General features: G+C 39.6%; 1 long non-coding RNA gene across 1 annotated transcript; it reads left to right on the top strand.

Annotated features, from left to right (window-relative positions):
* The first annotated feature begins 1,120 nt into the window (after positions 1-1,120).
* Positions 1,121-2,449, top strand: LOC137853029 (uncharacterized). Its single transcript, XR_011094172.1, has 2 exons — positions 1,121-1,788; positions 2,287-2,449. It is a non-coding gene; the product is annotated as an uncharacterized lncRNA (long non-coding RNA).
* Positions 2,450-17,838: the final 15,389 nt, after the last annotated feature.

The following is a 17,838-nucleotide window of genomic DNA, read 5'->3' as shown; positions in this document are numbered from 1 at the left end:
AGAGCATATTTATTTCAATAACTTACTAGTGCAATCTAGGCAGATGGTATGAAGGTAAGGTCCTAGAAATTCAGTTCTGTATATCAGTAGTGGAGTGCTTCGAGTGAGATGACAACACATCTTGTGTCTGAGAGCAAACCTTCCTAGGTCTTGGACGGGATGGCTACAGAATGGCTATTACTGAACTGGTTCCAAAAGTCACCCAGTCTACACAGCAAAATGTTCAGTGCATTAGGTGCATCCCCAAAGGGATGTCCCACACCAGGTGGTGCCATGATCAGCAGTCACAGCTGGGGAGTTGGCTGAGGGGTGCTGCTGCTCAGGGACTGGCTGGGCATCAGTCAGCAGCTGGTGAGCAGTTGCATTGTTCATCACTTGCTTTGTAATTTCTTTTATCATTATTACTTTTATTATTATTATTTTCCTTCCATTTCTATCCTAGTAAATTGTCTTTATCTCAGCCCACAAGTTTTGCATTATTTTGATTCTCTTCCCCCATCCCACTGAGGGGGTCAGTGAGCTGTGTGGTGCCGAGCTGCCTGCTGAGTTAAACCACAGCAAAGAGTAAAATACATTTCCCATTATGAGGTAGACTCAGGCTTCTTCAGAGGAAAACATTTATACTCCAAATATAATGTGACCTGTTTAGTGCCAGATTACTTTATATCATATTTTTTTTGCAGTACTATATCATTTTCTTTTTTACTGAAGTTTGTAGAGAACCAGATTGTAGACTATCGACAGCTGTCAAATTCACTTCAATTTTTTTTTCGTTTAGTTTTCTATTTTATCTTTTCTGTAGGCATGTAAATTATGACTAACTAGGTCATTTTTAATTTTCTTTTCTGTTTTTCCATGTGGATAGAAATCAAGCTATGGAGGCAACTGGGATGATGGAACTAGTTTGTAGTGGACACAAGTTATTGTTTGCTTGCAATTTTTCTCTTGTCTATTTGAAGAAAATAGGCAAATTACAACAATATCTTGTTTGCATTTTACTGAATATTCAGCATTATTTAACAATAGCAAAAAAAATTTCCACAGCAGATGTGCATTTACACATTTCAAGGACATAATTCTGCCCAATGTGTACCTCATCATCAGTTGCTGGGCGTTAATGATATTCTCTTGAGGGAAAAGTCTGTTATCTCTTTGATGTGAGCTGATCTTTTATCACAGATGATTACTAATCTAGCTGAGGGAGACCAGAGAGTCTGTTAATTATTCTGCTCAGGTGTGCTTTAATGAAGTTATTAACAAAGTACATCTGTGAACTTTCTTTTAGAAAACAAAGCTTGCAACAAATCTGAAATTGGCTTTTAAGGAGAGAACTTCTACCATTTGCCTTTAGGGTGGACGGCAGCATTTGTAAGCAAAGGTGTATTTGTCAGTTTACCAATAATCTTCTATCACGTAACTCATGCAAATATTTTCTTTTATATTAATAACAATTACTTCAATTTGTAGCTTATTTTACTGGTAATAACTTTTCTGCCTGTTGAGCTTTTTTTAGCTCTGTATTTTTTGGACTTTCATGTCTCTCCTCAAGACACTGTTTGCAACCAAATACTTGATTCAGATTGGATTCAGTGTGGGTCCTTCAGAAACCATAGTATTGATCCAAATCCTAAATTCTGGGATAACCCTGCCCCTGTGGATGGCTTTAGTATGCAATACTTGTACATCTGTATCTGCAGAGCTTGAACTGAAAATCCAGTTGCAGAACAAGGAAGAGGAGGGCAGTAATGTCTGTGAAAGAGTATGCTTCCATGGAGAAACATTTTAAAGGTTGGGTCTGAGGTGGTTTTTTTTGTTTGCTTCTATTTCCTGCAAACTTGTATGAACAGTCAAACTGACAGGCAGCACCATATAAATCCTCTGTTCTTGTCTGTTACATTCTTCCTGTGAATGACAACCAATCAGTGGGAAGGTCCCACTCTCTTGACAAGATGAACCATGACTGTTGTCAGTTATTAATTTATTTTTAAATGCTTTTATAGCTTTGTTACCATATCACTTGTGTTCAGTCTCTTTTACAATTGTGGGAGCAAAGGTTAAGTAGATAAGTGTCTACTGACTGGCACTTTTCCTGGACTCTTCTACCCCTAATTTCTGTCTGCTGTTGGCAGTTTCTGAAAAAAGTCTTTCTGTGCTGCTTGCTAAAGAATTATTTCTGCATTGCTGTTGAACAGAAGTCTTCAAATTAATGTTTTTAGGTGAGATAATCATGATGTTTCCCAAAGATCATAATTCATGCATCCACAACATGTTCTTGTACGTTTTCAGATGTAAAGCATTTGGGAATTTTGAGAACATCAAAGTACTATTCCCTTCTCGTGTCTCTTAAAGAATAGAAGTCTTGCAGCAATGAAAATATTTACCAGAACCAACTGTAAAGGACAAGATGTGGCCAGCAAGAACTGCCTATGTGACAGCAAATTAATACTAAGCACAGCTTCTCAATGGGTTTGGATTCCCAGTAGTGGGAAAAAATAAATCAAGTCTGATATGCTTAAGAATACACATAAGCACCTCTACAAATGCAATGTTGTTGTACACCTTTTAAGGCTTGAAGGCAAGTGTGAATTTCAGCTAACAAGTCTTATGTGTTTTCCTTGTGCTGAGATAAAAATGAAGAAGGGCACACTCAGAAGGTAACAGTTAGTTTCATTGGAGACCTGCCTTTGCTTTTCCTCAAATTTCCCAGATGTTCTGCTTTTCTGCATGTCTGTCTAGCACTGCTGTGCCAGAGCTAATACAATATTTCATTTCTTCTCCTCTATGATGTTTTCAGCAATAACTGGCATTGGACACCAGAAGGCACAATCTCTTCTTGCATCTCTCTTCTCTGTAATGAATTTTTTCTCATGTTTAATAGTAGGGAAATAATTATTTTCAGCTTTAGGAATGATGCTTAATTAGAAGTGGCTATACAGTCCTGACAGCTCAAACTCCTGTTTGTATTATATCATTGTAAAACTCAACCTGGGGTGACCCCAGTCAATGTTAAATGTATTTTCTGTGCAACCTTGGGCACTGAATCAATTGTAAGATCACAGGATGGAAAGCTGGTGAGAAGTTTGCAGAAGCCTTGTAATGAAGGTTATTTTATTACACAACAGAGAATCTGGCTTACTGTAAAGCTAACTGTTTTCAGTAAAGAAGTGACTTGGAATCATTGAATTATATATTAAAAAATTGTGTGGTGGTGGTGTTGTTGTTTGTTTTGTTTTCTTCAAGAAAGAACTGTGATCTCACCGAGTGGCAGAATTCTCTTTGATTCTTACAAAAAAATAATTGAATTACCAAAGGCAAAATTAGTTTGACTATATTTTTCCTAGGAATGAGAAAAAATGTGGCTATAATACTGTAGAATTAAAATTAAAATAAATCAGGTATCTTATGCCTCTTCGAAATACAGAAGTGGGGGGGGGGGGAAAGGGGCAGGGGTAGAGGTTGGAAGCAACAACAAATTATATCAAGCCCCAAAACCTCTGAGACATTTGTGAGTTTAAATTGTTTAATTAGCAACTGGCAAAGTGTTATTAGAAGTCTTTTGACTTCCACAATTTTCATGAGCAATGGAGTTTTCTGGGCTTCAGGTGGGAGCTCATTGTTTAGGAACTAAGGTTCCAGCATTATGAAAAGAGCAGGGCAGCAAGGCTTTGAATTTTCTTTTTTTTATTTTTTTTTTTTTGTTGGTCAGATAGAAACAAACAGATACCACTATTGATACTTACTTAAGTCTTCATCACAGTAACTCTTAAAAAGGTATTTAACCTGTAAATACATATTAGTAGTAGTTTTTTCAGCCTATAGAATTATATTGTGCTTAATTCATACAATTCCTGGTTCCTTTCCACTCAGTGAAATTCAAATAATTTTTGCTCACCAAGAGTCTTTTCCTTACTGTATTCTCCCTCATTTATAAACTCCATGAGACAGAAGAAATATTAATGTCATTTATAATACTTATATAGATGTATTTCTTCTGTGCACTCCTGAAAGAATATGTAATGCCAGTATGTTAAAATTTTAATACATACTATTTTCAGAGACTTACACTAAGTTAGCAGTAATTTCTTTTGTAAATTTCTGCATGTCATATTTGCATTGAACTTAGGAAAACTATTCAGTGGATGAAACAGCAGGCAAGAGAACTGCATCAATTCTTGTGAATTCAGTAGTGTTCTTTTGGTTCTCAATACATCAGCAAATTATCTATAGAAAGTCTCCCTCAATGTCAAGAATTGTGCATTTATTTATAATCTGGGTGACAAGGGAAAAATGGGAAAAAGAATTACTGTATGTGTTTGGTGTCATGTACTTTGCATATTACAGTGCAGTACCTTGTTCTCAATGTGCTTGCACTAACATAAACTTTAAATAAAACAGTGCATGATAATGTTATGGTTTTAATTGCACTCATGAGAAACAATGAAGCAAAAGGATGATATCTTGCAAAATTAGATTCTGTATTTTTACATACTTATTGTGAAAATTTAATTCACACCTGGAGGAAACACAGGTTTTTAACATGCAATTTAAAGGCAGAATTGTTAGCAGAGGCCAGAAATGAAAATGTCATGGTTGAGATGAACTTTGCCCAATTGGGTAATTTTGGAACTATATTATTGATAGCTTAATCTATCTAGTGCTTTTATAGTAAGTAAAAGGATATTTGTATCTGTATAAATATATGGTATGCCTCATGTAGGGACATTTAGAAAGCTCTTACACAGATTTAATCAACAGATATTTTCATACAATAACAAAGTATTATAGCTGAAGGAGGACCTGGTGATTATTGAAACTTATTTGGTACCTTAAAACCCTTTCTCCCACTAGTAGAGGGAACCTGAGAGTCATTTCTCCTTCAGGATAGGAAGGCAGGGAGGATGTGTTGCAGCACCTACATGGCGTCCAGGAAGAGCTACTGTTGGGGCTGGGGTGCCTCGAGTTGCCAGGGCAAGAGGAAACATTTGCAGAGACACAGCCTCAAGCAGTGTTGAGCAGAAGGCTGCACTGTGCAAGCCTTGTGAGACCTGGCATTCCAGCTAGCAGGGAAGCTGCCCCTACTGGGGGATGCCTCTGCTGGGAGCTGCCCTCCTTGCCCATCCTTTTCCTTGTTACAGAAGTGGTGTGCTTTGCCTGCTCCTTGGTGCTCATGCAGAGCTTGATCTTTGGTGATAGCCTCTAGCTACACATTGCTTTCTGTACCAGACCCGCAAACGGGTCTCTTAAATTTAGCAAAATATTCAGTTTGTTCATGTTAAATTACTGATGGATAAGAAATGGTTATTTCTGGTATTTCAAACCTAGTGCTTAGACTGCTGAGCAAAACTAGCTGAAAAAAAAAAAAAAAATACTTATCATGCAGGTCTTGAGACAAACTGAGGTATTTCAAACACCCAATACTCTAAGCGGTCTGCAAGAGGCTCATTCACAGCCACAGAGGTCCGTGCATTCAGCTCCCATACATCCCTGGGCTGGCAGTTCCCGAAGCACAGCCTGCCGTCCCCTTTGCTTGCACCATAATTAGGGAAGCTGTGCATGAGCCCTTACAGGGGATCCTTTGGCGCTGCTGTGGTAGGAGCGTCAGCAATAACCCCAGGCACTTTCGCTGCCACCCTTGTGAGCCCATGCTACTCCTCTGAGGCCAGAAACATACCTTGAGAGAAGACTGGGTTTGATAAAGCTGCTGTAAGCTATCTTATTCTTGCAAATGATTCACAGAAACTCTTTTTAAGGGATGCAGTAAGTCTCTAAGCTCTTCCGTCCTGCTTTATACTAACCTTCTGTGCTTCGCCTTTTTGTAAAACGTAATTCAAGATCAGAAGGAGCTATTGTATCATCCAAATGTGATACATGTATCACAAGCCTTTAAACTTCCCACTGTGGACCTCACAACTTTAGTTTAGTGAGGAAAAAAAAAAATCATTCTCTTCTTCACTACTTACATCCCTGCATGTTGCTATATTGTTTACCATCTTCAGGTTTTTTTTCCTTTAGCATTCAAGAAGAAAACTTCTTGAGACATTTCAAATTACACTTTACCAGTGCTGCAGACTGAGGTTAAGCTGCCTCCCTGTTCCTGTGTGATCTGGTGTTTCTGTTTACACATCTCCAAATTCCTCATTCCTGTGGCCATGAAACTGGGCTGGGATTTCTGTTGTGTTGGTCCAGAGCTCTGTGGGACTCCCCGTGCTCCATAGCGGTCCTTTGACTGTAGGGCTGCGGTTTATTAAAGGACTGCTTGCGGTTTGTTAGTGTTAAAAACACCTTTTAATGAACTGGAACTATGTACATATCCAGCAACCTACTCCTGGTTCTGGTTGAAAGCCTGCTGTGTATCTATAGTTGCCCCAGTGTGTGCCAAACAGGAATTATGGAAGCCTAATGAGAGGCAGAGTATATGGGCTGGGGCTCCCATCTGACCCACAGAGTCACATAACACTCCCCAGGAGATTTGGATGGTGTATTGTGATTGACCCTTCATTATAATTATTTGCTGTTCCACCACTCTGTGTTTCACAGATTTTGTTAGTGGTTTTATCCTTCTCTACAGATCACTCATTAAAATATGAAATGTTAATGGGCTTATTAGCATCTCTTGTGGGTACATCCCTGTAATTGGTGATTCCCCATGGAGATATGCTTTTCTGAGGACCCAAATGTCTGAGATATGAACATTTTTCATATGCTTAGAGATGTAGAGCTGAGTCTTTTTATTAATAAAACATGAGGATGAAAATCATTTTTAGTTTGAGGGTAGTTGCTGACCAGAAGGATTTTTCTTAGAAATCTAAAGCATATAAGTGTGTTAAGTGGTTAATGATCCTGAAATATCTCAAACTTCAAAATGTTTTATTTTCTTTTAAAAAAAACTGCTCTCGCATTTTAAAGTTTCTTCTTTAAATTAAGAAATTAAAATATTTTAATATTTTGGGCCATTTAGAATATTTCAATGATACAAAATGTAATTTCTGAAGGCAGGTTTATTTTATTTAGTCTACGCTGTAATTCTGTTTAGAGTGTGAACTGGGCAAGACCATGCAAACTCTATCCCCTCCCTACCACCACAGTCATTTGGATACTGAAGTGAATTAAAAATTACCTGTGTGTGCTTGAAGAAGTCCAGTAATCTAAACTAATCAGTTGAAATTTGCCATTCTTCTCACTTGCACTTTTTACTTCAGATGTCAATGAAGAAGCCTTTATACCACCTTTGCAACTAACCCCCTACTAATTCCTCATCTATCTGTCTTATACTTTCCTACAGCTCACTTCTTAGCCTTCTTTTCAATTCTTTCTTTTTTTTTCTGCCAAAAATTCAATTTTATTACTATTTTCCACTGTGCCCTTACTACTCAACAGATCTCTAGGCTGTAGTTTGCAGTTTCAGATGCCTCAGAGAGTCACGTGCAGATTATGTTAGGAGAACAAGAAAACAATGATTTGGCAAAATGCAGTTTCTAGCTTTGGGTTAGCTGCTTTTCCACCAGCTGTGAAACATAAGGGTAGAGTAGGATGCATCTTAAATTTCAAGTTAGGATGGAAGGATCAGCTAGGGCTGATATTGCTGCCGTGGTATCTTCCCCACCTTTTTCAGCCCAAGTAACTTGTCACAGTGCCCAGTGCTCATTCCATAGACTTATACAATTATCAAAAGTGAGTTGTTTCTTTTTCATTTTCATGGTAACTGTACACAGATGGTTTCACAAAAGCAATTGCCATGTCAAGGGCACACTGAAAGGTTTTTCCATCTGCCTGATCTTCAACCTTCATGCACGGTACACACAACATAAATTAGTAGAAAATCTTTATCACAAATATAGAAGCACCTGACTATCATCTGAAAGGCACTCATTTCTTTTTGTAAGGCAAACGTATAGACTAACTGTGTGAAAAGTTGCCTCATGTTCTTTAGGTTTATGATTTCAATTCCGAAGGGCTGATTTCAAGTGTTGCTCCTCAATAAACTCCTAGTTGGTATATACCTTTTGCATTTCATAGTAAATTGTTCTTTCCTGTCTTAAACACTGTTTGCAGAGCACTTTTGATTGCTTTGGTTCGTTGTTTTTGGTTTGGTTTTGTTGTTGTTTGGTGGCAGTGTGTTTTTTGAAGGGTTGTTTTTGTTTTGTTTCCACTCAAGTGTAGGAATCCATTTAAATTAATTGAAAGGTACATTAATTCCCTACCCTCTTCTTCCTGCAGTACAAACTCACCACAGAGTCTTTTATATCAACTGTCCCACATAAAATATAGGGATCTTATTAATGGTAACAAGCCAAGGGAAAGGAGATTTATTCTTTCGTGATAGAACTGTATAGCTCCACTGAGTGCAGAGACAAACTGCAGGTGTTAAGAAAAAAAAAAAAAAAAAAAGAGTATTTGTAGGGCTTAAATGGAAATTAGGTTTTCTTTGAAGTAAAGGGTTTGTGTATTTTATTTTTTCTTTTCAAACTATTCAAAATTTTATAAGAAATAATGGATGAGTTAGTTTAGATAAAGATGGAGGAGATAAGTTTATGAAATTATTGTCTCAGCATCCCCTATCTGCACTGCATTTGTGCAGTGGACAAAGAGTCTACCTGTCCCTAAACTCTTCATCTAATTAAAAGAATATATTTTCTTTGGTGTAATTTTCAGTGTCAAAGCCAGAAAGGTGTATTCCCTCAGTATGAATTTAAGGAACCTAGCAGTAACATAACCCAGTGGCAGGAAATAGTTCTGCCACCTACTCTAGAATGCAATTTCTAATATCTTGTTTTTCATCTCTGGTACTAGTGTCTCAATACAGTACTTTTTCAGGCTATAATGAATATGATAATGCAGCCTTGTTTTATTTATGGGGTATACTGCTGTGTGGTGAAGAAAGCTGCCTTTTTTGTATTATTAATCAATTTCCAGGCTGATGTTAGTGCAGCACTCAACCCTCTACGCATCAAATTTCTACAGAAGCAAAATGCTTTCATAGCTTTTAAATTTAATAAAAAAAATGATGATCCCCTCCGCTCCCCTCCTCTCTCAAGTTGTAGGGTAGTGTCACAAAACCAGAACTTGAGGCAAGAGATGTCAGGTCAACGCAGGATTCATGGTGATGGAATTATCCCAAAGGTACTTGTAAGAGGGAATAATTGAACCATACACCTCAATCATGATTGCTTCCAGACCAGCTGAAAGAATACACAAGACAGATATATTTATTTTTTTTTTTCGGCTGAGTGGATTTTTTTTTCATATTTTTAGCATTTCTCTTTCTGTTCTGTAACATCCTTTTGGAGATGGAGGTTCTATAATCACTTGTGGGAAAGCACCTGTACAAAAATGTGTACTGGGGTTTTCATGGTTGGATGAAGAAAAAGAAGGCAAAATAGGCATGAGGCACTAGACTAGTTTGCCCTGAGACAATGTGGATGCCCCTTCCCTAGAAGTGTTCAAGGCCATGTTGGCTGGGTCTTGGGTCAACATGGTCTAGCGGATGGTGTCTCTGCCCATGGCAGGAGTATTGGAACTAGATGTCTTGTGGAACTACGGTCTTTAAGATCCCTTCCAACCTGAACCATTCTGTGATTCCATGAAATGAACACTATATATCACATAATACAAATCTACTGTGCACAGTGCTGTGTGAACTGCCTTGTTCGTAAGATGGGAATTTGACAATGAGTCAAAGAACCTGGGAGTTCTGGTGTTCACCATGAGTCAGAAGATGGACAAAGTTCTCCTGGGTTGCATTAGGAAAAACATCACCAGCAGGTCCAGGGAGATTATTCTTTCCTTGTAATGAGACATAGAGAATGCGGGGTCCAGTGCTGGTCTCCCCCATAGAACAGAGATATGGACATACAAGTGACCACAAGGATGATTAAGGGCTTAGAACTTCAACACTAACATAATCTGCAACTGTTACTAAGACCAATCTTACTCTCTGGAAAGCATAAAAAAAAAACTTCTCTTTAAACATTATTATACATATTTTTTTTTTTTTTTTCAGCACAGCCTTGTCTTCTGAGAAATCAGCAAGGCTCCCTCTTCTGTTCTCTGCTGTTGGGATTCCAGAAAAAGCATTGTCTTTCACTGTCAACAGGGTAGCATACACAGTTAATTGAACTTGCATTTGTTAGTAGAGGTTCTGTAAGGGACCAGTGGATCACACATGCCTGATGTTAGTCACCTTGTTCAGTGCACTGTTGGAAAGTACACAAATGCAAAAAGTTATTGCAATTAGGACCTCATATAAAATAAACTGCTGTAATCTGAGGATTATGGTCCTTTCTAGGGCCTTCTGCATAAGCCTGTTTCCTGACAGCACAGCAAACCCTGAAGCTAACCATTTACTTGAAAGCACTTGAACTTGAAAGGTAAGCTATAATTGCTAAAATAATGAGAGAAAGATGAAGAAAATACTTACCCTGTTGCACAGCACTATGCTGAGAACCTGAAGTAGTTTGCAGCAGTGTTGGAGGGGAGAGACTTGACAATAAATATTTTTTTTCAGTTTAAATAGGGTCTATCTGAGAGCCACCTTCAAACTCCACAAAAGCAGAAGTTCTTGCAAATCCCAAATCTTCTCTTTTTGATTGCTTAGCTACTGAGGAAGCAAGTAGGAGCTCTGTGTGACAGAGGACGGTAACTTTTCCCTGGAGCACTGTGATGCATATCCAAAGCTGCATAGAAATGGAGGGAGTTCTGAACAAAATAAGCAGAAATACCAGAGAAGGGAGATCACTTATGCTGTATAGGCTTGGCTTATCCCCTGTATACAGAAAAGGTTCTGATTTGGAATTGCTGATAAATAGATTATTTAACTACAGAAAGCTTGATATTTGCAGATGACACCAAACTGGGGGGAAATGTCACTCTGCCAGAGGGTAGGAAGGTTCTGCAGAGGGACCTGGACAGGATGGGTCGATAGGCAGAGGCCAATGAGATGACGTTCAACATGGCTAAGTGTCGAGTCCTGCACTTTGGCCACAACAACACCACACAACACTACAGGTTTGTGGCAGAGTGGATGGAAAGCTGTGCAGAGGAAAAGGATTTGGGGGTGTTGGTTAACACTCAGCATGTGTCAGCAGTGGGTCCAGGTTGCCAAGAAGGCCAACGGCATTCTGGTTTGTATCAGGAATCGTGTAGCTAGCAGGACCAGGGAGGTGATCATTCCCCTGTACTCTGCTCTGATGAGGCTGTACCACGAGTACTGTGAGCAGTTTGGGGCCCCTCACTATCAGGACATCAAGGCCGTGGAGTGTGCCCAGGGAAGGGCTACAAAACTGGGGAGGAGCCTGGAACACAGGTCCTGTGAGGAACAGCTGAAGGAACTGGGGTTGTTTAGTCTGGAGAAGGGGAGGCTCAGGGGAGACGTTATTGCTCTCTACAACTACCAGTAAGAAAGTTGTGGAGAGCTGGACTTGGCCTTTTCTTGAAGATAACCAGCAAATAGGACTAGAGGGAATGGCCTCAAGTTGCGCCAGGGGAGGTTTAGGTTGGAAATCAGAAGACATTTCATCTCAGAAAGAGTAGTCAGACATTGGAATGGGTTTCCCAGGGAGGTGGTGGCATCACTGTCCCTGGGGGTTTTTAAGGAAAGGTTGGGCATGGTGCTTACGGACGTGGTTTAGTGGGTGACATTGGTGGTAGGAGGACAGTTGGACCTTGGAGATCTTTTCCAGCCTTTGCAATTCTATAATTTTGATATCCTTTTAATTCCAGTGTTTCAGTTTTAAGAGTTGAATGTGGATTACATCCTTACGGGTAGGAGGAAGATGGTGCAGTATAGTCAGCAGGGAAAATATATTAAAAGTTTTCCTTATAGTTCAAAAGTTTGTAGTGCAGTTACTTTAAAATCTCAACAGCTTTTTAAAGCCCAGTTCACTTTTAGATGAAGGCATAATAAAAATAATTTGATGTACGACCCTCTTCAGGTGTACATAGTCTTTCTGTCACTGAGGTTAAGCAATTCCACTAAAAGTAGGCTTTTTTTTTTTTTTCTAACACTATGCAAGCAAAATTACTACATATGTTTTGAAATAACTTTCTTTTGTCCTGAGGTTTTTATTAACACAATATCATTCTTTCTCTTAAAATACAAATAATGAAATCCCAAACTAGCAAAAGACTTCATTGATCTAGGTATGGTCTGTGCTAACGGTGAGAAATAGTTCCTTTCCTGCAAAACTCAATCTAAATGGAGAAAATGGAGCAGAAAGGCAGTATTAGCCATGTTTTTAAGATGGAAAATGAAGCTACTTGCCTAAGGCCAAGTTGTTTTTTTTTTTTTATTATGAATCATGTTACTGTTTTTCTTCTTTTTTATTAATGCACTATGACAAAATCAGGCTGGTAGAGAAACCTAAAATTGACAACATCATAACATTCACATCTAAATCTCCTCCAAATGCATTTTTATTATTATTTTTAATTTTAAAAAAGTCATTCAAAAAAGTCATTCTTTGGCTTCTATGTTTTCCAAAAGGATCAAAGATCACATAAGCAGAGTCTACTGATGAATGTTGTCATTCTTCTCCCCTATTCTTATTGTCATCTAGTAGAATCTATAGCTGGGATTCACACTCAGTTCCTACAAAGTTGGACAGCTAAAAATACCAAAGCCCCCTGAATATGTGGAGCTGGAGGATGTATGGATATCACCTAAACTATCCGAAAAGAAACACTAAAGATGAGCCTGGCTTAAAACTTGGCCTTTCAAGGTCTTAGATACCCAGATATGGAATGCAGTAGCTGGGATTCACAACCTTGCATGTTTATGTACTTTTTTCATTGGATCAAGAACAGGACCAGCTGATGTAGCTGCTCTTGGTAGAATGGGTTCAGATCCTTAGGCTGTGAGCTCATTCTCATTCCTCTCCTTGGGTTCATCCTACTCCAGCAAACCTTCTGCCTTGACTTCAGTACACTCAGCAGAGAGAGGTAGGACCTGACAAGATCCTCTTGTCACTGGATCACCAGTGTTCTCGGTGAGTGCTTCAATTTCTGTGATCTGGGAAAAAGTGGTGCAGAGCTGGTGCTTGAACAGGCAAAACAACAACTGAATGGGCATAGAGAATTAGTGAACCTGAACATCCCTGTTTAGGATGCAAGTCCTGTTATTTAGGTGCTTCCTCTTTATGCAATATATAACTGAGTAAGTTGCTTTAACCTCTGTCAGTGATGCAAAGTTAAGTATTAAATCTTGTAACAGTTTATTAAAAATCCTTCAAAAGCATGGATTTCACCTGAGAGGTCTCTGAACACAAAAATAAACTCTGAGCTTCCTGAAATTCATTGTACTGATTCATTTGAAATACCTGTGGTCTGTCAGACTTACTAGCTCTCAGGATTTCTAATTGCAAAGGAGATGAGGCAAAGTGCTGCTGGCAAGCCATCTGGACAACCTGCATAATGTAATAGACTTAAAAATTCATGCTATTCATGGTGAAGAAGATCCTTTCCCTTTTAGTGGGGTAGCTCATTGTGAGATTTATGTGGCTTGATTGCTGTTGGCAGAGTGACTTTTCCTTATGGGTCTGTTTGCACCTTTGAGGACTGGAGGCAACACTTTGCCTTTTCCTGCCCACTCTTACCTACGCTCCACAGCTCCCTCCAATACACAGACAACAGGTTAGTAGGTTAGTAGGTTACTGACACTCCTGTTCCTCAGGAATCTCCTGGGATCAGAAGAACTGAGCTCAATAGTTAACTCTATGTAGAAATATCCCTGACCTTTTGTCCTGGCAGTCTGTGTGGTGACATTGCAGCCATATGTGAATGCCAGTTAAGAAGCCATGGGCTTTTTGACTGAGGGGATTTCAGAGTAGAATTGGGTCAAATACAGCTTTGAGGTTATATAATCAGGTGTTATTAACTTTAAAATTTGGAGGTACAGAACCATTCCTTTCCCTCTTTCTACCACTGCATTTTTATTTGTACTTGAAAGACATGTCCTTTCTGCAAAAGCAGATCAACAGCAGCTACTTCCAAATCCATCAATAGAATTCTTAATCTTCTGTAAGATGTATCACAGTAACAACAACAGCAAGAAAAGAAAAAAAAAAGGAAAAAAATAGTAATGTAGAAATGTGGTTTTTGCCTTCCATCACTACCTCCTCTCAGCTAGAGAAAAAAAAAAAAAAATGAGAAGATGCAAGCATTGAGGGTGATAAGATTGAAATGAACACCTGCTCACAGTTCTACTTAGTTCAGAGGCTTCCTTAAGGTGAGCCTGGTGTCTGAATTGCAGCTGCTAGATTTTCTGAATTAAGTGGCAGCATTACAGTTGTGTCAAGCACAATGACAGATGCTGAACAGGATGAGCAAATGGCCAAGGAAACAAGGAAGGAGAGGCCCTGTCTATAAACTACAACACCTGCACAAGCAGGAGGATGCAGAATTGCAGCTTGTGTTATACAGAGTAACTCCTATATCAAGCCAGCAGATTTGCACAGGGGGCCTGCTGTTATCCGCAGGGGCCAGCAGCAAAACAGCTTTAGTGTTTTCTATTTCATTTGCTGAAGCTTAGTCAGCTTTGCCCTAGGAGTCCATGAGGACCCACTTATACATTTCCATCCTGCATTATACTGTGATGTATTGCTTCCAATTTTAAATAATACATGGATAAAATCAGATTGTTTTCTTGTGTTGCTGGTGTGGTGGGGATTTCCTTGGTAAAATGAAAAACATTATGAAAATAAATTAATGTGACCGTCTCTTTGGCCTTCACTCACTGCTTGTGTAATGAGTGTGATGTGCAAGGAGGGGAGGAAAAAAAACACAACGATTTCATTAGAAATTATGGGAAAAGAAGGGTGTTGCAAACAATAAACTAACGAAAAATTGAATAGTTTCACTAATACATCACACACTAACTCAGGTAAAAAAAAAAAAAAAAAAAAAGTGCTGCTGAAATATTCATGAAGAGGAGAAGTCTCCAAAAAGAATAAGCTGGGAAGAATTAAAGGAGCAGAAAGAGATGTGTGAGAGGAATTCAGAGAACATGCATGGGCTAGTACCCAACACAGAAGAGACTTCATTAGGAGGAAGTGGGTAAGAAAATGGAAATGAAGGGTAGGCAAAGAGAGATTTTTCATGATATGAATCCTTACTAGCTAACGGGAGTTAGTCTTTAAGGTTGCCCTTTATAGCAACTGTTGAAACTAATGTTAGCTAGTTCTTGAAGACTGAGGGTAAAGGTGAGGGTGGTCAAGGAGAAACCTACATTCAAGATGGGAAAATCTTATTAATGATGAAGAGAAATTAGCATATCCTGCAGCAATGATTTCTTGATTATTGCTGGAGATAAGACAGTAGTTCAATTAGAAGGGACCTACAAAGATCATGTAGTCCAACTGCCTGACCACTTCAGGGTTAACCAAAGCTACAGCATGCTATTGAGGGCATTGTCCAAACCTCTTGTGAACACTGACAGGCATGGGGCATCAACCACCTCCCTAGGAAGCCTGTTGCAATGTTTGACTATCCTCATGGTACAGAAATTTTCTCTAACACCCAGTCTGACCCTCCCCTGGTGCAGCTTTGTGCTGTTCCTTCATGTCCTGCCATCAGTGACCAGGGAGCAGAGGCTGGCACCTCCCTTCCCACTTCCCCTTCTTGGGGAGTTGCAGAGAGCAATGAGATTGCCTCTTGACCTCCTCTTCTCCAGAGCAGACAACCCAAGTGCCCTCAGCCTCTCCTCACAGGACATGCCTTCACACCCTGTTACCAGCCTTGTTGCCCTCCTCTGGATGCTTTTAATGACCATAACATCCTTTTTATACTGTGGAGCCCAGAACCACACACAACGTGCATGGTGAGGCCACACCAACACTAAATATAGCAGGAACATCACCTCTTTTGACCAGCTGGCTGTGCTGTGCTTAATGCATCCTTCAATGCCATTTGCCCTCTGGCTGCCAGGGCAGGCTGCTGGCTCACACTGAGCCTGCTGTCACCAGCACCCCCAGTTCCTTCCTGCTGAGCTGCTCCCCAGGCACTCCTCTCCCAGCCTGTGCCTGTGTCCAGCACTGCTCTGATCTAGGTGCAGGAAACAGCATTTTCCTTTGTTGAACTTCATGCCACTGCTGATTGCCCAGTGATCCTTGGTGTTTCTGAAGGCTTTTGGTGAAAACTCTGTTTTGTGTATAAGCTGCTTCTGCTACACAGTTCTGAACAGCGCACTTCCACTGCATGGTTTCTGTTATACAGTCCCCTGTGAAAAGCTGCATTACTGAGGAATTTTCAGTTTGGAATTAATGAATGAGGAATTTACTTTGGTAATGTATCATTTTGCTCATGCTAAGAAAGACGCTTCTGAAAGAACTCAGTAGTGCTTAGCTTGCCAGGAAAAGCTATTTCGTTAATTGAGAAATCTCATTTGAGCAGTAACTTCATGCCAGGCTACTACTGCAATATTGTACACAGAGCACGTATGGAAGTGATTATATTTTAATCTTTGGCCTTGATGGGGGTCTGCTTCCTACAGCCTTTCAGTTTAAATTCTAGCTTGGAAAACATACAGGCTCCCTGCAGAGTGACATTTATGCTCTTGTTTAACTTCTTGTCCTTGAGGCTGGCAGCTTGGGTAACACTGCTTCTGGAAACCTGACATCACACTGAGAAAAATCTGACTTTTACCCTAGGAGGAGGGAGAAAACACGATGCCCTGTACACAACAGGGCTCTGGCTGCCAGTGCAGTTACAAAGGAGAGGAGCAGCAAACCCTGCAGTATCTATGCTTCAGTAGTTTGCTTCCCTTTACCCCGTGGGGTCACGCTAGTTATCTCTGTTTTTGTAATTTATAAGTACTGTGGCTAGCATGTACTCACAGGGTCTTTAGGCTGTGCCATGGGGAGAAATAAGCCCTGTGATTTAAGAACAAGTACAACAAATGAAGACTGAGGCAAAAATTCTCATAATTTTGAGGCTACAGCACTTACTCCTGTGTACAGATGCTAAGGTACAGAACGGTGAAATGACTTGCCCAAGATAAAGCAAGTAATCTGTGAAAATGGCAGTAAAACTCTTAAACCTTTATCCTTGTGTTTTCAAGCACACAGTCAGAAATCACTTCTAAAAATAAAATTTTTCAAGTGATATTGACCACAGCACTGAGAATAGCAAGCCTCTAGATCTGACCTTTTCTCAGTAGAAAGAAGTGCATTGGATGTCACTGACACATCATTGCAAATCAAAGACAAGGATGCAGGTGTGCCAGGTTTTTTGCTTGTGGTGGTATTTAATACTATGCTTTTGGTTTTCATCTGAAATTGAGTAGTACTGGATGCAGAGACAGTGCACACATTAGGCTCTGTATAAACAAGATGAAAGATAGCAGTAGGAGAAGAGTGACTAATTGAGCTGTCAGTTCATTGAGGGTAAATTAATAGTGGAAATGGGAAGAGACTCTTTTCAGTGCCAGTCAGTGTCCTTTGCCCTGGGCCATGATTCATTTTCTCTTGTGAAGGAAAGGAAATACAGTTATACTGCTCCTTTTAGAGCAGAAGATATTTGGACTGTGCAGACATTATAATTATGTCTATTTGCTCATTGACATACTTTAAACAAGTAGCAAATAGCAGTAAGTCCTCCTGCTTATCCTGTCACTAGATACTGGACGTCTTGGTTCCAAATTTAAAGAGGAACACACTAGCTTTACCTCACAGATATATTTTTAAGATCTTTTCCTGACAGCTTCTTCTGAATATTTGTAAATAATGAAATGATTCTGAGCCAGTCACCAAGTCATTCTGTGAATTATAGCTGAAAGCCTGGGTAGTAACCCATCTCCAGTGGGAGGGGCACATAAAACCAGGAAGAACTGCTTTTGAGCTGAAATAA

This window comes from Anas acuta, chromosome 3, assembly GCF_963932015.1.
Source record: "Anas acuta chromosome 3, bAnaAcu1.1, whole genome shotgun sequence".
NCBI lineage: Eukaryota > Metazoa > Chordata > Aves > Anseriformes > Anatidae > Anas > Anas acuta.
Note: the sequence above shows the minus strand (reverse complement) of the source record. Positions and strands in the feature narration are given on the sequence as shown.